This window comes from Lissotriton helveticus, chromosome 1_2, assembly GCF_964261635.1.
Source record: "Lissotriton helveticus chromosome 1_2, aLisHel1.1, whole genome shotgun sequence".
Classification (NCBI taxonomy): Eukaryota; Metazoa; Chordata; class Amphibia; order Caudata; family Salamandridae; genus Lissotriton; species Lissotriton helveticus.
The window spans coordinates 324,428,861-324,449,036 of record NC_136058.1 but is presented as its reverse complement, the minus strand read 5'-3'; the positions used below and the strand labels follow the sequence as shown (position 1 = coordinate 324,449,036).

Sequence of the window (20,176 nt, the reverse complement as noted above, 5' to 3'; positions counted from 1 at the left end):
TCCATTCCCTTTGTTTAGTGCTGTGAAAGGAAGAGCCGAATTCCAAAATTGATCAATGATGTTTCAGAAATTTCCCAAAGGGAATACCAAGCCGAGTGTTAAAAACTGCATTTACTCACAGGTTTTGAGCAGGAAACACTGAAATGCTATTAAAGTGCAATATCCAAGGGAACACTGACTCTGTCAAAAATGATCCAAATGGAATTGATGAAAAGTCCCAATTACAAACAACAGAATCAAAATAGGGTGAGAGGACACCCGAATTTGAACCAGGGACCTCTTGATCTGCAGTCAAATGCTCTACCACTGAGCTATATACCCAGCTTTTCAGTAGAATCAGAATGACAAAATATCAGTACATCATGAAAGAGTGTGAGGATCATACTAAGTTGTGCCAGAAATTACAACCTTGAAACTGTGGAACAGGAGAAGTAGTCCTTAATAGTATTTATTTAAGGAAAACTGGATCATTTAAAAAACAGATATTTGTTTCATTGTTATTTTATTTGAATAGGCAGTCTTACATAGGACCAATGCCTCTACATACAATGATTATTTTGAAACATTCTTAAAGGGGAAGAGGTTTTTACGGGAAACCTTATCATTTGAGGATTGGTTACCACAATCACTGAGATGGTGATGAAGTATGATTGTTTTGGGCCAAATTATGGTGGAAAAACATTTCTACGTACCACTACAATTCGGTATTTGGAAGGTACACCCAAACACCCCTTTCGAATACCTTCCATTTAATACATCAGAAAAAGCCATTTTGCGTTTGCAAATGGCCTGATTCTTCAGACCAGCCTTCTTGCAACTGCAATAATAGTTCGTACATCTTGCAAGTAGGCAGAGCTTTTAAGGAGAAATTAAATGGTTCCTACGTTGCACAAAAATGAAGTGCTTCAAACAAACATATACTTTGCATGCACAGAGAAGAGTTGGAATATATGTAAGACTGAAGACACAGGTGAAATGAGAAATAGATTGACTGCTTCGCCACAAAGTTTTATACGCCATTTCTTCAGTGCAATACAAGAAAGCACCAAACAGTATAACAAAGATGTCAATTGGTTTCATAGTCCATTCCCTTTGTTTAGTGCTGTGAAAGGAAGAGCCGAATTCCAAAATTGATCAATGATGTTTCAGAAATTTCCCAAAGGGAATACCAAGCTGAGTGTTAAAAACTGCATTTACTCGCAGGTTTTGAGAAGCAAACACTGTAATGCCATTAAAGTGCAATATCCAAGGGAACACTGACTCTGTCAAAGATGATCCAAATGGAATTGATGGAAAGTCTCAATTACAAACAACAAAATCAAAATAGGGTGAGGGGACAGCAGGATTTGAACCAGGGACTTCTTGATCTGCAGTCAAATGCTCTACCACTGAGCTATATCCCCAGCTTTTCAGTAAAATCAGAATGACTAAATATCAGTACATCATGAAAGAGTGTGAGGATAATACTAAGTTGTGCCAGAAAGTACAACCTTGAAACTGTGGAACAGGAGAAGTAGTCCTCAATATTATTTATTAAAGGAAAACTGGATCATTTAAAAAACAGATATTTGTTTCATTGTTATTTTATTTGAATAGGCAGTCGTACATAGGACCAATGCCTCTACATACAATGATTGTTTTGAAACATTCTTAAAGGGGAAGAGGTTTTTACGGGACACCTTATCATTTGAGGATCGGTTACCACAATCACTGAGATGGTAATGAAGTATGATTGTTTTGGGCCAAATTATGGTGGAAAAACATTTCTACGTACCACTACAATTTGGTATTTGGAAGGTACACCCAAACACCCCTTTCGAATAACTTCTATTTAATACATCAGAAAAAGCCATTTTGCATTTGCAAATGGCCTAATTCTTCAGACCAGCCTTCTTGCAACTGCAATGATAGTTCGTACATCTTGCAAGTAGGCAGAGCTTTTAAGGAGAAATTTAATAGTTCCTACTTTGCACAACAATGAAGTGTTTCAAACAAACACATACTTTGCATGCACAGAGAAGAGGTGGAATATATGTAAGACTGAAGACACAGGTGAAATGAGAAATAGATTGACTGCTTCGCTGCCAAGTTTTATACGCCATTTCTTCAGTGCAATACAAGAAAGCACCAAACAGTATAACAAAGTTGTCAATTGGTTTCATAGTCCATTCCCTTTGTTTAGTGCTGTGAAAGGAAGAGCCGAATTGCAAAATTGATCAATGACGTTTCAGAAATTTCCCAAAGGGAATACCAAGCCGAGTGTTAAAAACTGCATTTACTCACAGGCTTTGAGCAGGAAACACTGAAATGCTGTTTAAGTGCAATATCCAAGGGAACACTGACTCTGTCAAAGATGATCCAAATGGAATTGATGAGAAGTCCCAATTACAAACAACAGAATCAAAATAGGGTGAGGGGACACCCGGATTTGAACCAGGGACCTCTTGATTTGCAGTCAAATGCTCTACCACTGAGCTATATCCCCAGCTTTTCAGTAAAATCAGAATGACAAAATATCAGTACATCATGAAAGAATGTGAGGCTCATACTAAGTTGTGCCAGAAAGTACAACCTTGAAACTGTGGAACAGGAGAAGTAGTCCTTAATATTATTTATTAAAGGAAAACTGGATCATTTAAAAAACAGATGTATTTGTTTCATTGTTAGTTTATTTGAATAGGCAGTGGTACATAGGACCAATGCCTCTACATACAATGATTGTTTTGAAACATTCTTAAAGGGGAAGAGGTTTTTACGGGACACCTTATCATTTGAGGATTGGTTACCACAATCACTGAGATGGTGATGAAGTATGATTGTTTTGGGCCAAATTATGGTGGAGAAACATTTCTACGTACCACTACAATTCGGTATTTGGAAGGTACACCCAAACACCCCTTTCGAATAACTTCGATTTAATACATCAGACAAAGCCATTTTGCGTTTGCAAATGGCCTGATTCTTCAGACCAGCCTTCTTGCAACTGCAATGATAGTTCGTACATCTTGCAAGTAGGCAGAGCTTTTAAGGAGAAATTAAATAGTTCCTACGTTGCACAAAAATGAAGTGCTTCAAACAAACACATACTTTGCATGCACAGAGAAGAGGTGGAATATATGTAAGACGCAGGAAACACTGAAATGCTATTTAAGTGCAATATCCAAGGGAACACTGACTCTGTCAAAGATGATCCAAATGGAATTGATGAGAAGTCCCAATTACAAACAACAGAATCAAAATAGGGTGAGGGGACACCCGGATTTGAACCAGGGACCTCTTGATCTGCAGTCAAATGCTCTACCACTGAGCTATATCCCCAGCTTTTCAGTAAAGTCAGAATGACAAAATATCAGTACATCATGAAAGAATGTGAGGCTCATACTTAGTTGTGCCAGAAAGTACAACCTTGAAACTGTGGAACAGGAGAAGTAGTCCTTAATATTATTTATTAAAGGAAAACTGGATCATTTAAAAAACAGATATTTGTTTTATTGGTATTTTATTTGAATAGGCAGTGGTACATAGGACCAATGCCTCTACATACAATGATTGATTTGAAACATTCTTAAAGGGGAAGAGGTTTTTACGGGACACCATATCATTTGAGGATTGGTTACCACAATCACTGAGATGGTGATGAAGTATGATTGTTTTGGGCCAAATTATGGTGGAAAAACATTTCTACGTACCACTACAATTCGGTATTTGGAAGGTACACCCAAACACCCCTTTCGAATACCTTCCATTTAATACATCAGAAAAAGCCATTTGCGTTTGCAAATGGCCTGATTCTTCAGACCAGCCTTCTTGCAACTGCAATGATAGTTCGTACATCTTGCACGTAGGCAGAGCTTTTAAGGAGAAATTAAATAGTTCCTACGTTGCACAAAAATGAAGTGCTTCAAACAAACACATACTTTGCATGCACAGAGAAGAGGTGGAATATATGTAAGACTGAAGACACAGGTGAAATGAGAAATAGATTGACTGCTTCGCTGCCAAGTTTTATACGCCATTTCTTCAGTGCAATACAAGAAAGCACCAAACAGTATAACAAAGTTGTCAATTGGTTTCATAGTCCATTCCCTTTGTTTAGTGCTGTGAAAGGAAGAGCCGAATTCCAAAATTGATCAATGATGTTTCAGAAATTTCCCAAAGGGAATACCAAGCCAAGTGTTAAAAACTGCATTTACTCACAGGATTTCAGCAGGAAACACTGAAATGCTATTAAAGTGCAATATCCAAGGGAACACTGACTCTGTCAAAGATGATCCAAATGGAATTGATGAAAAGTCCCAATTACAAACAACAGAATCAAAATAGGGTGAGGGGACACCCGGATTTGAACCAGGGACCTCTTGATCTGCAGTCAAATGCTCTACCACGGAGCTATATCCCCAGCTTTACAGTAAAATCAGAATGACAAAATATCAGTGCATCATGAAAGAGTGAGAGGATCATACTAAGTTGTTCCGGGAAGTACAACCTTGAAACTGTCGAACAGGAGAAGTAGTCCTTAATATTATTTATTAAAGGAAAACTGGATCATTTAAAAAACATATTTGTTTTATTGTTATTTTATTTGAATAGGCAGTGGTACATAGGACCAATGCCTCTACATACATTGATTGATTTGAAACATTCTTAAAGTGGAAGAGGTTTTTACGGGACACCTTATCATTTGAGGATTGGTTACCACAATCACGGAGATGGTGATGAAGTATGATTGTTTTGGCCAAATTATGGTGGAAAAACATTTCTACGTACCACTACAATTCGGTATTTGGAAGGTACACCCAAACACCCCTTTTGAATACCTTCCATTTAATACATCAGAAAAAGCCATTTTGCGTTTGCAAATGGCCTGATTCTTCAGATCAGCCTTCTTGCAACTGCAATGATAGTTCGTACATCTTGCAAGTAGGCAGACCTTTTCAGGAGAAATTAAATAGTTCCTACGTTTCACAAAAATGAAGTGCTTCAAACAAACACATACTTTGCATGCACAGAGAAGAGGTGAAATATATCTAAGACTGAATACAGAGGTGAAATGAGAAATAGATTGACTGCTTCGCTGCCAAGTTTTATACGCCATTTCTTCAGTGCAATACAAGAAAGCACCAAACAGTATAACAAAGTTGTCAATTGGTTTCATAGTCCATTCCCTTTGTTTAGTGCTGTGAAAGGAAGAGCCGAATTTCAAAATTGATCAATGATGTTACAGAAATTTACCAAGCCGAGTGTTAAAAACTGCATTTACTCACAGGTTTTGAGCAGGAAACACTGAAATGCTATTAAAGTGCAATATCCAAGGGAACACTGACTCTGTCAAAGATGATCCAAATGGAATTGATGAAAAGTCCCAATTACAAACAACAGAATCAAAATAGGGTGAGGGGACACCCGGATTTGAACCAGGGACCTCTTGATCTGCAGTCAAATGCTCTACCACTGAGCTGTATCCCCAGCTTTACAGTAAAATCAGAATTACAAAATATCAGTACATCATGAAAGAGTGAGTGGATCATACTAAGTTGTTCCGGAAAGTACAACCTTGAAACTGTGGAACAGGAGAAATAGTCCTTAATATTATTTATTAAAGGAAAACTGGATCATTTAAAAAACAGATATTTGTTTCATTGTTATTTTATTTGAATAGGCAGTGGTACATAGGACCAATGCCTCTACATACAATGATTGGTTTGAAACATTCTTACAGGGGAAGAGGTTTTTACGGGACACCTTATCATTTGAGGATTGGTTACCACAATCAGTGAGATGGTGATGAAGTATGATTGTTTTGGGCCAAATTATGGTGGAAAAACATTTCTACGTACCACTACAATTCAGTATTTGGAAGGTACACCCAAACACCCCTTTCGAATACCTTCCATTTAATACATCAGAAAAAGCCATTTTGTGTTTGCAAATGGCCTGATTCTTCAGACCAGCCTTCTTGCAACTGCAATGATAGTTCGTACATCTTGCACGTAGGCAGAGCTTTTAAGGAGAAATTAAATAGTTCCTACGTTGCACAAAAATTAAGTGCTTGAAACAAACACATACTTTGCATGCACAGAGAAGAGGTGGAATATATGTAAGACTGAAGACACAGGTGAAATGAGAAATAGATTGACTGCTCCGCTGCCAAGTTTTATACGCCATTTCTTCAGTGCAATACAAGAAAGCACCAAACAGTATAACAACGTTGTCAATTGGTTTCATAGTCCATTCCCTTTGTTTAGTGCTGTGAAAGGAAGAGCCGAATTCCAAAATTGATCAATGATGTTTCAGAAATTTCCCAAAGGGAATACCAAGCCGAGTGTTAAAAACTGCATTTACTCACAGGTTTTGAGCAGGAAACACTGAAATGCTATTAAAGTGCAATATCCAAGGGAACACTGACTCTGTCAAAGATAATCCAAATGGAATTGATGAAAAGTCCAAATTACAAACAACAGAATCAAAATAGGGTAAGGGGACAACCGGATTTGAACCAGGGACCTCTTGATCTGCAGTCAAATGCTCTACCACTGAGCTATATCGCCAGCTTTTCAGTAAAATCAGAATGACAAAATATCAGTACATATTGAAAGAGTGTGAGGATCAAACTAAGTTGTGCCAGAAAGTACAACCTTGAAACTGTGGAACAGGAGAAGTAGTCCTTAACATTATTTATTAAAGGAAAACTGGATCATTTAAAAAACAGATTTATTTGTTTCATTGTTATTTTATTTGAATAGGCAGTGGTACATAGGACCAATGCCTCTACATACAATGATTGTTTTGAAACATTCTTAAAGGGGTAGAGGTTTTTATGGGACACCTTATCATTTGAGGATTTGTTACCACAATCACGGAGATGGTGATGAAGTATGATTGTTTTGGCCAAATTATGGTGGAAAAACATTTCTACGTACCAGTACAATTCGGTATTTGGAAGGTACACCCACACACCCCTTTCGAATACCTTCCATTTAATACATCAGAAAAAGACATTTTGCATTTGCAAATGGCCTGATTCTTCAGACCAGCCTTCTTGCAACTGCAATGGTAGTTCGTACATCTTGCACGTAGGCAGAGCTTTTAAGGAGAAATTAAATAGTTCCGACGTTGCACAAGAATGAAGTGCTTCAAACAAACACATACTTTGCATGCACAGAGAAGAGGTGGAATATATGTAAGACTGAAGACACAGGTGAAATGAGAAATAGATTGACTGCTTCGCCGCCAAGTTTTATACGCCATTTCTTCAGTGCAATACAAGAAAGCACCAAACAGTATAACAAAGTTGTCAATTGGTTTCATAGTCCATTCCCTTTGTTTAGTACTGTGAAAGGAAGAGCCGAATTCCAAAATTTATCAATGATGTTTCAGAAATTACCCAAAGGGAATACCAAGCCGAGTGTTAAAAACTGCATTTCTCACAGGTTTTGAGAAGCAAACACTGTAATGCCATTAAAATGCAATATCCAAGGGAACACTGACTCTGTAAAAGATGATCCAAATGGAATTGATGGAAAGTCCCAATTACAAACAACAGAATCAAAATAGGGTGAGGGGACACCAGGATTTGAACCAGGTACCTCTTGATCTGCAGTCAAATGCTCTACCACTGAGCTATATCCCCAGCTTTACAGTAAAATTAGAATGACAAAATATCAGTACATCATGAAAGAGTGAGAGGATCATACTGAGTTGTTCCGGAAAGTACAACCTTGAAACTGTGGAACAGGAGAAGTAGTCCTTAATAATATTTGTTAAAGGAAAACTGGATCATTTAAAAATCAGATATTTGTTTCATTGTTATTTTATTTGAATAGGCAGTGGAACATAGGACCAATGCCTCTACATACAATGATTGTTTTGAAACATTCTTAAAGGGGAAGAGGTTTTTACAGGACACCTTATCATTTGAGGATTGGTTACCACAATCACTGAGATGGTGATGAAGTATGATTGTTTTGGGCCAAATTATGGTGAAAAAACATTTCTACGTACTACTACAATTCGGTATTTGGAAGGTACACCCAAACACCCCTTTCGAATACCTTCCATTTAATACATCAGAAAAAGCCATTTTGTGTTTGCAAATGGCCTGATTCTTCAGACCAGCCTTCTTGCAACTGCAATGATAGTTCGTACATCTTGCACGTAGGCAGAGCTTTTAAGGAGAAATTAAATAGTTCCTACGTTGCACAAAAATGAAGTGCTTCAAACAAACACATACTTTGCATGCACAGAGAAGAGGTGGAATATATGTAAGACTGAAGACACAGGTGAAATGAGAAATAGATTGACTGCTTCGCTGCCAAGTTTTATACGCCATTTCTTCAGTGCAATACAAGAAAGCACCAAACAGTATAACAAAGTTGTCAATTGGTTTCATAGTCCATTCCCTTTGTTTAGTGCTGTGAAAGGAAGAGCCTAATTCCAAAATTGATCAATGATGTTTCAGAAATTTCCCAAAGGGAATACCAAGCCGAGTGTTAAAAACTGCATTTACTCACAGGCTTTGAGCAGGAAACACTGAAATGCTATTAAAGTGCAATATCCAAGGGAACACTGACTCTGTCAAAGATGATCCAAATGGAATTGATGAAAAGTCCAAATTACAAACAACAGAATCAAAATAGGGTAAGGGGACAACCGGATTTGAACCAGGGACCTCTTGATCTGCAGTCAAATGCTCTACCACTGAGCTATATCCCCAGATTTTCAGTAAAATCAGAATGACAAAATATCAGTACATATTGAAAGAGTGTGAGGATCATACTAAGTTGTGCCAGAAAGTACAACCTTGAAACTGTGGAACAGGAGAAGTAGTCCTTAACATTATTTATTAAAGGAAAACTGGATCATTTAAAAAACAGATTTATTTGTTTCATTGTTATTTTATTTGAATAGGCAGTGGTACATAGGACCAATGCCTCTACATACAATGATTGTTTTGAAACATTCATAAAGGGGAAGAGGTTTTTACGGGACACCTTATCATTTGAGGATTGGTTACCACAATCACGGAGATGGTGATGGAGTATGATTGTTTTGGGCCAAATTATGGTGGAAAAACATTTCTACGTACCACTAAAATTCGGTATTTTGAAGGTACACCCAAACACCCCTTTCAAATACCTTCCATTTAATACATCAGAAAAAGCCATTTTGCGTTTACAAATGGCCTGATTCTTCAGACCAGCCTTCTTGCAACTGCAATGATAGTTCGTACATCTTGCACGTAGGCAGAGCTTTTAAGGAGAAATTAAATAGGTCCTACGTTGCACAAAAATGAAGTGCTTCAAACAAACACATACTTTGCATGCACAGAGAAGAGGTGGAATATATGTAAGACTGAAGACACAGGTGAAATGAGAAATAGATTGACTGCTTCGCTGCCAAGTTTTATACGCCATTTCTTCAGTGCAATACAAGAAAGCACCAAACAGTATAACAAAGTTGTCAATTGGTTTCATAGTCCATTCCCTTTGTTTAGTGCTGTGAAAGGAAGAGCCGAATTCCAAAATTGATCAATGATGTTACAGAAATTTCCCAAAGGGAATACCAAGCCGAGTGTTAAAAACTGCCTTTACTCACAGGTTTTGAGCAGGAAACACTGAAATGCTATTAAAGTGCAATATCTAAGGGAACACTGACTCTGTCAAAGATGATCCAAATGGAATTGATGAAAAGTCCCAACTACAAACAACAGTATCAAAATAGGGTGAGGGGACACCCGGATTCGAACCAGGGACCTCTTGATCTGCAGTCAAATGCTCTACAACTGAGCTATATCCCCAGCTTTTCAGTAAAATCAGAATGACAAAATATCAGTACATCATGAAAGAGTGTGAGGATCATACTAAGTTGTGCCAGAAAGTACAACCTTGAAACTGTGGAACAGGAGAAGTAGTCCTTAATATTATTTATTAAAGGAAAACTGGATCATTTAAAAAACAGATATTTGTTTCATTGTTATTTTATTTGAATAGGCAGTCGTACATAGGACCAATGCCTCTACATACAATGATTGTTTTGAAACATTCTTAAAGGGGAAGAGGTTTTTACGGGACACCTTATCATTTGAGGATTGGTTACCACAATCACTGAGATGGTGATGAAGTATGATTGTTTTGGGCCAAATTATGGTGGAAAAACATTTCTACGTACCACTACAATTCGGTATTTGGAAGGTACACCCAAACACCCCTTTCGAATACCTTCCATTTAATACATCAGAAAAAGCCATTTTAAGTTTGCAAATGGCCTGATTCTTCAGACCAGCCTTCTTGCAACTGCAATGATAGTTCGTACATCTTGCAAGTAGGCAGAGCTTTTAAGGAGAAATTAAATAGTTCCTACGTTGCACAAAAATGAAGTGCTTCAAACAAACACATACTTTGCATTCACAGAGAAGAGGTGGAATATATGTAAGACTGAAGACACAGGTGAAATAAGAAATAGATTGACTGCTTCGCTGCCAAGTTTTATACGCCATTTCTTCAGTGCAATACAAGAAAGCACCAAACAGTATAACAAAGTTGTCAATTGGTTTCATAGTCCATTCCCTATGGCTGGGATGCCCGCCACCCCCTCCCAACACATTTCCCCAAGAATGGGAAGTCGGACAATAGTTGAACTTTTGGAAGGCGGGAGGGAGTCACCCTCCCGGCCGTATTTTTTAAAATTTGAAACAAAATTTAAAACATTAAATAAAAGTTTCATCATTATGCATTATGTACAATTTGTCATTTATTACATTTCGATGCAGTCATGTACTTTTGGCTAACATCCTGAAAATGCATACACTCTAACTCAAATTGTACATCCTAGCATTAAGGGCCAACGGCAAGGTCTTAACCGGTGTCAGATCCCTACTACCAGACTCCCGCCCTCACGGTGTGAGCGGCGCATGCGCAGAGGACTCTACCCTCATTGCCAACTGTAACTTCCCTTGTCGTGGTGGGGGCCCCCTTTGTACTCAACGCCATCTTAAGGGTCGTCCGAGTTCCCGTATGAGGTCTCTGTAGGAAGGACAGCGTGGACTCTCCCCCCATCCCCACACTCTCTATCCGCCGTCGCGGATATCCGGCCCCGGGAAATTAGTAGGAGGGGCATCTAACCGCCTCCCCCCCTGGGAGGGGCCCATGGCCATCTCCCCATAGGCACCCCATCCTTAGTGGGTGCCGCCTCCCCGTGGAAGGGGCCAATGGCCGTCTTCCCCCGGGCGCTCCCATCCATTGTGGGTGGCGCCCCACTCTAGGGACCTTGAAATTACTGCTCACCGACGATCATGACCTTACCGCCACAGACCGGATAGTTGACCGACTAGCCGGTCCCCCCGACTCCTCCTACAGGTCATGCTTCCTCAAACCCCTTAGCCATGCAACGAAGTCTCCTATGAATAAGTCATTCCCCTCCCTGGACAGGTGAACCCCATCGTTCAGATAAATTTGATCACCCCGAATACACCCATGAGGAATGTTATGCAACTGCGCAGAACGGAACAATCTACCAATTTTATTATTGACCCGTTTAACTGAATGGTTCAGTGCTGACACCGAAAGGCCCCCCTGCCACATCTTCCTAGGAATCATGTGGGACCAGGCAATCGTACACCCCGGGACTCTTTTAGCCAACCAGCTAACAGCCGACAAAATTCGTTCAAGTAACACTCGTCTACCCAGTGTCACCAAGTCGTTGCCTCCCAGGTGTACTATGACTACAGATGGCGGTGACCTATACCGCCCTAGAAGCCCCTCGAAAAATGATTCAAAGTGGTCAAAAATGAGCCCACCCTTCCCATGGAAGGCCACTCTGAACCCGTATTCCCCAGGTGCGTGAATCGCGTCACCTTCCTTGAATACGTCGCCGGCGCGCCTCACGTATGAGTGGCCCACGACCCATACCATCCTCTCTCCAGTCGCTGGCCTCTGACCGCTGGTCTCCTGGTGCTGGGTCGACCTCAAATTCCGCCCAGCGTGGCAGGCTCGCGAAACTGTAAAGTAAACAAAAGACAGAAAACGTGAGTGCATGTCAATTGATCACTCACAACATGTGCAATCGCACATACCTCTTGAAGCAATTCGAGGACCAACGGCCCAATTGTTTCACTTCCTCAGCACTCTGACCCCTGGCTGTAGCCTCAGTAGCAGCCCCTATCCTAAAGGAGTGGGTCCCAAAATCGCACGGGTCCATGCCCGCGTCAGCGATTGACAATGCTAGCACCCTCTGAAACTGAAATCTCGTCAGTGGAGTGCCATCCTTGTGTCGGAGCAAACTCCCCCTCCATGCGGCCGCCCTTAGCGCCAAATAGTCTTCCACACACTTCAACGGGCAGAAGGGGGACCCACGCTTGCGCTGTACGACCACACTGTTTCCCATAGCCCCCTGGTCAGTCTTGGACCTGGCTATCACGATCACCATCGAATCACCCCTTATTTGGATGTGATCCCTGCACAAGCCTCCCTCCATACCTCTCTTGTTCCTTGCGACAAGTTTGCTCACCCTCATAGCCCCATGGAATGCCAATGTGAACGCTGCCCGGAACAGAACTGCTTCGAAATGGGAGGAACACGTCTGATCCAGCTTTGCTAAAAGCAGAGACAGTCTGTCTAAGCCAATCGGGTGCCTCGTATCTTGCTTGCAACCCTCAAGGCGCTGCCAGCCGCGAAGGGCTTTTTTCACCAAAAAGGAACCTGTAGGGTCTTTTATGCCGTGTACCTGGGCCATGAATGAAATGGCCGCCCTATGCCTACTGGCCGTTGCCGCTGATCGGCCCTCTCTGTGCAGCGCTACCAAGTACCCCAGGAAGGATTCCTCCTGACCCCAGTTCTGACTCTCTGTGGGACCCAAATATGTGCAATAGGAACGAAACGCTCCTTCGTATGCTTTCCTTGTCCTGGGGGCTAAACTCGCTGCCACGAGGTCTTGTAATCCGGGGCACCGATTAGCCATATTGTTTCGGGGAATGGTGCTGCCTCTAGGTCCGCTGTGGGTAGATAACCCCTGAATGCCTGCATATGTGAACGAGAGAGTGCATCAGCCGCGTGATTCAGTACACCTAGCACATGTTTCGCCCTGAACTGTACATTCAATCGCATGCAAAGCAGCACAATTTCTTTCAACAATCTCAAGATCAATTTGCAGCGTGCTGCCTGTTGGTTAATGCACTCGACAAGTCATATTATCAGACCAAAACACCACTGAGCGGTCCCTGAAGTCGTCAGACCATGTTATCAGAGCAACCCAGATGGGGAATCACTCCAGGAACCCAATGTTACCTGTGAGACCGTTGAAGTGCCACCATGTTGGCCATGTTTGTGCCGACCATCGATTACCTAAGATGGCGCCAAAACCCACGCTCCCTGCTGAGTCGGTCCATAGACCTAGTTCATCTGAAGACTCTGGCGGGGAGTTCCACACGACTCGACCGTTGAAGTCCGCCAGAAATGCCAACCAAATACGCATATCCTGGCGAACCTCCCCTGACAGTCTCGTATGGTGGTGACCCTCTTTGAGACCTACCATAGCTTGCGCGATAGAGCGTGAAAAGGTGCGGGCCATAGGCATCACCCTCAAGGCAAAATTAAGCTGACCCACTGTTTGTTGTAACTGGTGCAGGGTCACTTTCTCCCCACTCAGGCATTGCATCAAGGAAGCCCGAAACTTGACCACTTTTTCCATCGGTAATCGGAAACACCCCTCCACAGAATCGAGTTCAATTCCCAGAAACTCCAGTGAAGTAGATGGTCCAACCGTCTTACCTGGTGCCAATGGGACTCCAAATTCACTCATGAGGATGCAGAAATCATACAGCGCCTGCGCGCAGTTCGTATCACCGGCTGCCCCTAAGAACAGGAAGTCATCCAGATAATGCATAACATGTCTATGCCCGGTAGCCTCGGTGAATGCCCATTCTAAAAAACAGCTAAACATTTCAAAATACGCACAAGAAATGGAGCAACCCATGGGCATGCATTTATCCATGTAATAACTTCCCTGAAATGCAAAACCTAGCAGGCGCTGATCCTGCGGGCGCACCGGAAGCAACCGGAACGCTGATTCGATATCAGATTTCAGATTTCGCCATCAGCGCCCCAAGGCCTAGGCCGTTCAACATGGCCACGGCATCGTCGAACGATGCATACTGTACTGAACAAACTTCTGGGTCAATGGCATCATTCACCGAGGAACCCCTAGGAGCAGAAAGGTTATGTATGAGTCTAAACTCCCCTGGGTCTTTCTTCGGGACAACCCCCAACGGGGAACAGATGAACTCAGCCACCGGCGGGCGACGAAAGGGCCCAGCCACTCGCCCTAAACTGACTTCTTTTGCTATTTTCTTTTCACCATGCCTGGGTTGTGCTGTACCGATAACTGGTTTCTACAAAAGGAGTTCCCCCGAAAATCCCCCGCCGGGATGTGGAAGCCATGTAAGAATCCCTTCCTCAACACCCCAGCGGATACATGATCAGGGTATTTGTTTATCCACGGAATCATAACCATGAGATCAACGGGTGTAGGCAATCGGTCACAAAAGTCTACCTCACTCCTGCTTAGACCCGCCTTTACCCCCCGTCCTGCTAATTTTTGATCTACATGCACTTTCCGGGTGTAAGGAATTCCCACAGCCGGCACACACATGCTTAAACTTGCATGTCCCCTGCGGGCTGTTACAGTTGCCTCTATTGAAGCCCCAACAGACCCCCCCTTTTCCGCCATTCCCGCCAACTCTAGGCTGGTAGCCCCCACCTGTGCCTGCTCGAAAGGGCACACCGGGCTTTTGGCGGACCAATCCGGACCCGCTCCCGCCTGGCGAGGACGTACCTGTCGCCCCTGGCAGGAGCTGCTTGTGCCATGACACCGAGTCCAAACAATCCCAAGACAAAGAAGCATCATATTCTTTTGCTTTACGGAATTTCATGTCATAGCCTTTCCATTCTACCCCCTCATACATTGAATAGAAATCCATAATGCGATTCTGATAGCAAATCAACTCAGTCATAACCTCGGGTTTACGTTCCGCCATCACTGCGGTAAATATAGAGAAGGCCTTAACCCAGTTCGTCACTGTCTCGTCCACCCTGAACTCGGCCATCTTGGCGCGCCAGACACTCGGGTGCCACAAATCTTTCTGCGTTTTAGCGTACTCCGTCTCGCGATGGTCAGTTAACAATGAAAACATGTTGACATACTTGTCTCCCCATATTAACTCTTTCGTGGCCATGGGAATGTGCTCTGCAACCTTTTCCCGCCTTGAGGGTATTGAGCCCTCCCCCGCCATCGGCAATGCGAGCTTACCCGGATCGGCCGTTGCTGCCGCCGTCTTTTCCTGACCAGCTGCTGGTACTCCAGGTGCCACCTGTGGGGGAACAAGAGGAACACTCGCCTTTGCGACATCTCTCGATTGCCGCAACTGCTTTATTAATACTCTGGCTTCTTCGGCCGGATCTCCCGGGGTCACTGTGCCCCCCCCCTTTGTTTTGAGCCATGCCATCAACTGTGCGGCCAATTCTGGGGGCATTTCATCATCCTCGGCCGAGGTGATCACCACCGGGATCGGCTGGCCTAAATCTGGTTTCTGAACCGGGTTATCAGCCGGTACGAGGGGGGCGATGGGGGGTACCTCTGGGACCGGGACCCCCCCCGAAACCGCCCTTTCTTTGACCCGCTTCCCTCTTACCCCGGGGACGACTCCCGGCAAGGCCGGGCCTATTACCTTTTTCGGCTGACCTGGGTCATTCAATGCGGCCAATTGCTTCTTCACCTCCGCTAAACCTCTACCGAGCGATTGGACTTGTCCGAGCTTTCGGTCCATACAAGCCATCCGGTTCGACAACCGGCGTAACACCCTCTCCGTCTCGGAACCCTTTCCTGCTTTCTTGCTAGGCATGGTTTCGAGTCTTCCGCCCTTGGTCGATCCACGAGGTCCTGAAATCTGTGAGCCCTCGAAACTGAAAGAGAAAAACAGGATTACCAAGTTCAAAATTGCTGCTTGTTCCGTCGAGGGCTCACGGGCAAAGAGTGGGTGCAGCCTTCCGATCCGAGGAACAAGAGGACGCTCCTCTGGATTCCCGCTTCTTTATTCTTCTGCGGGAGGGCGTGTACCCGTCACCGGTACGCCTACGGGGCGTGGTCGTCTTCCGTTGAGGTGTCTAGGACAACCCCTCTTGGGCGGGGGAAGGCGCGCCACGGCTACGCCGCTTCGGGCATACCAGCCGGGCTACGCCCACCTCGCCCAAAATGGTTTTTCCGGGAGGTTCAGGGCACCCATCCATATGTTCGGGGGGACCGAGTGGTCGCCCCTTTCCATTTGTTTAGTGCTGTGAAAGGAAGAGCCAAATTCAAAAATTGATCAATGATGTTTCAGAAATTTCCCAAAGGAAATAACAAGCAGAGTGTTAAAAACTGCATTTACTCACAGGTTTTGAGCAGGAAACACAGAAATGCTATTAAAGTGCAATATCCAAGGGAACACTGACTCTGTCAAAGATGATCCAAATGGAATTAATGAAAAGTCCCAATTACAAACAACAAAATCAAAATAGGGTAAGGGGACACCCGGATTTGGACCAGGGACCTCTTGATCTGCAGTCAAATGCTCTACCACTGAGCTATATCCCCAGCTTTTCAGTAAAATCATAATGACAAAATATCAGTACATCATGAAAGAGTGTGAGGATCATACTAAGTTGTGCCAGAAAGTACAACCTTGAAACTGTGGAACAGGAGAAGTAGTCCTTAATATTATTTATTAAAGGAAAACTGGATCATTTAAAAAACAGATGTATTTGTTTCATTGGTATTTTATTTGAATAGGCAGTGGTACATAGGACCAATGCCTCTACATACAATGATTGTTTTGAAACATTCTTAAAGGGGAAGAGGTTTTTACGGGACACCTTATCATTTGAGAATTGGTTACCACAATCACGGAGATGGTGATGAAGTATGATTGTTTTGGGCCAAATTATGGTGGAAAAACATTTCTAAGTACCACTACAATTCGGTATTTGGAAGGTACACCCAAACACCCCTTTCGAATACCTTCCATTTAATACATCAGAAAAAGCCATTTTGCGTTTGCAAATGGCCTGATTCTTCAGACCAGCCTTCTTGCAACTGCAATGATAGTTCGTACATCTTGCACGTAGGCATAGCTTTTAAGGAGAAATTAAATAGTTCTTAGGTTGCACAAAAATGAAGTGCTTCAAACAAACACATACTTTGCATGCATAGAGAAGAGGTGGAATATATGTAAGACTGAAGACACAGGTGAAATGAGAAATAGATTGACTGGTTCGCTGCCAAGTTTTATACGCCATTTCTTCAGTGCAATACAAGAAAGCACCAAACAGTATGACAAAGTTGTCAATTTGTTTCATAGTCCATTCTCTTTGTTTAGTGCTGTGAAAGGAAGAGCCGAATTCCAAAATTGATCAATGACGTTTCAGAAATTTCCCAAAGGGAATACCAAGCCAAGTGTTAAAAACTGCATTTACTCACAGGCTTTGAGCAGGAAACACTGAAATGCTATTTAAGTGCAATATCCAAGGAAACACTGACTCTGTCAAAGATGATCCAAATGGAATTGATGAGAAGTCCCAATTACAAACAACAGAATCAAAATAGGGTGAGGGGACACCCGGATTTGAACCAGGGACCTCTTGATTTGCAGTCAAATGCTCTACCACTGAGCTATATCCCCAGCTTTTCAGTAAAATCAGAATGTCAAAATATCAGTACATCATGAAAGAGTGTGAGGATCATACTAAGTTGTGCCAGAAAGTACAACCTTGAAACTGTGGAACAGGAGAAGTAGTCATTATTATTATTTTAAAGGAAAACTGGATCATTTAAAAAACAGATTTATTTGTTTCATTGTTATTTTATTTGAATAGGCAGTGGTACATAGAACCAATGCCTCTACATACAATGATTGTTTTGAAACATTCTTAAAGGGGAAAAGGTTTTTACAGGACACCTTATCATTTGAGGATTGGTTACCACAATCACTGAGATGGAGATGAAGTATGATTGTTTTGGGCCAAATTATGGTGGAAAAACATTTCTATGTACCACTACAATTCGGTATTTGGAAGGTACACCCAAACACTCCTTTCGAATACCTTCCATTTAATACATCAGAAAAAGCCATTTTGCGTTTGCAAATGGCCTGATTCTTCAGACCAGCCTTCTTGCAACTGCAATGATAGTTCGTACATCTTGCACGTAGGCAGAGCTTTTAAGGAGAAATTAAATAGTTCCTACGTTGCACAAAAATGAAGTGCTTCAAACAAACACATACTTTGCATGCACAGAGAAGAGGTTGAATATATGTAAGACTGAAGACACAGGTGAAATGAGAAATAGATTGACTGCTTCGCTGCCAAGTTTTATACGCCATTTCTTCAGTGCAATACAAGAAAGCACCAAACAGTATAACAAAGTTGTCAATTGGTTTCATAGTCCATTCCCTTTGTTTAGTGCTGTGAAAGGAAGAGCCGAATTGCAAAATTGATCAATGATGTTTCAGAAATTTCCCAAAGGGAATACCAAGCCGAGTGTTAAAAACTGCATTTACTCACAGGTTTTGAGCAGGAAACACTGAAATGCTATTAAAGTGCAATATCCAAGGGAACACTGACTCTGTCAAAAATGATCCAAATGGAATTGATGAAAAGTCCCAATTACAAACAACAGAATCAAAATAGGGTGAGAGGACACCCGGATTTGAACCAGGGACCTCTTGATCTGCAGTCAAATGCTCTACCACTGAGCTATATACCCAGCTTTTCAGTAGAATCAGAATGACAAAATATCAGTACATCATGAAAGAGTGTGAGGATCATACTAAGTTGTGCCAGAAATTACAACCTTGAAACTGTGGAACAGGAGAAGTAGTCCTTAATAGTATTTATTTAAGGAAAACTGGATCATTTAAAAAACAGATATTTGTTTCATTGTTATTTTATTTGAATAGGCAGTCTTACATAGGACCAATGCCTCTACATACAATGATTGTTTTGAAACATTCTTAAAGGGGAAGAGGTTTTTACGGGAAACCTTATCATTTGAGGATTGGTTACCACAATCACTGAGATGGTGATGAAGTATGATTGTTTTGGGCCAAATTATGGTGGAAAAACATTTCTACGTACCACTACAATTCGGTATTTGGAAGGTACACCCAAACACCCCTTTCGAATACCTTCCATTTAATACATCAGAAAAAGCCATTTTGCGTTTGCAAATGGCCTGATTCTTCAGACCAGCCTTCTTGCAACTGCAATAATAGTTCGTACATCTTGCAAGTAGGCAGAGCTTTTAAGGAGAAATTAAATGGTTCCTACGTTGCACAAAAATGAAGTGCTTCAAACAAACATATACTTTGCATGCACAGAGAAGAGGTGGAATATATGTAAGACTGAAGACACAGGTGAAATGAGAAATAGATTGACTGCTTCGCCACAAAGTTTTATACGCCATTTCTTCAGTGCAATACAAGAAAGCACCAAACAGTATAACAAAGATGTCAATTGGTTTCATAGTCCATTCCCTTTGTTTAGTGCTGTGAAAGGAAGAGCCGAATTCCAAAATTGATCAATGATGTTTCAGAAATTTCCCAAAGGGAATACCAAGCTGAGTGTTAAAAACTGCATTTACTCACAGGTTTTGAGAAGCAAACACTGTAATGCCATTAAAGTGCAATATCCAAGGGAACACTGACTCTGTCAAAGATGATCCAAATGGAATTGATGGAAAGTCTCAATTACAAACAACAGAATCAAAATAGGGTGAGGGGACAGCAGGATTTGAACCAGGGACCTCTTGATCTGCAGTCAAATGCTCTACCACTGAGCTATATCCCCAGCTTTTCAGTAAAATCAGAATGACTAAATATCAGTACATCATGAAAGAGTGTGAGGATAATACTAAGTTGTGCCAGAAAGTACAACCTTGAAACTGTGGAACAGGGAAAGTAGTCCTTAAGATTATTTATTAAAGAAAAACTGGATCATTTAAAAAACAGATTTATTTGTTTCATTGTTATTTTATTTGAATAGGCAGTTGTACATAGGACCAATGCCTCTACATACAATGATTGTTTTGAAACATTCTTAAAGGGGAAGAGGTTTTTACGGGACACCTTATCATTTGAGGATTGGTTACCACA

At 42.0% G+C, this 20,176-nt stretch overlaps 5 non-coding genes across 5 annotated transcripts; all 5 read right to left on the bottom strand.

The window, feature by feature from the left end:
- Window positions 1–2,413: 2,413 nt before the first annotated feature.
- Window positions 2,414–2,485, bottom strand: TRNAC-GCA (transfer RNA cysteine (anticodon GCA)). Its single transcript has one exon. It is a non-coding gene; the product is annotated as a tRNA-Cys (tRNA).
- A 761-nt stretch (window positions 2,486–3,246) lies between these two features.
- TRNAC-GCA (transfer RNA cysteine (anticodon GCA)) lies at window positions 3,247–3,318 on the bottom strand. The gene has a single exon. It is a non-coding gene; the product is annotated as a tRNA-Cys (tRNA).
- Window positions 3,319–8,640: 5,322 nt separating this feature from the next.
- Window positions 8,641–8,712, bottom strand: TRNAC-GCA (transfer RNA cysteine (anticodon GCA)). The gene has a single exon. It is a non-coding gene; the product is annotated as a tRNA-Cys (tRNA).
- Window positions 8,713–16,551: 7,839 nt separating this feature from the next.
- Window positions 16,552–16,623, bottom strand: TRNAC-GCA (transfer RNA cysteine (anticodon GCA)). The gene has a single exon. It is a non-coding gene; the product is annotated as a tRNA-Cys (tRNA).
- A 1,012-nt stretch (window positions 16,624–17,635) lies between these two features.
- On the bottom strand, window positions 17,636–17,707 carry TRNAC-GCA (transfer RNA cysteine (anticodon GCA)). The gene has a single exon. It is a non-coding gene; the product is annotated as a tRNA-Cys (tRNA).
- Between the last annotated feature and the right edge of the window lie 2,469 nt (window positions 17,708–20,176).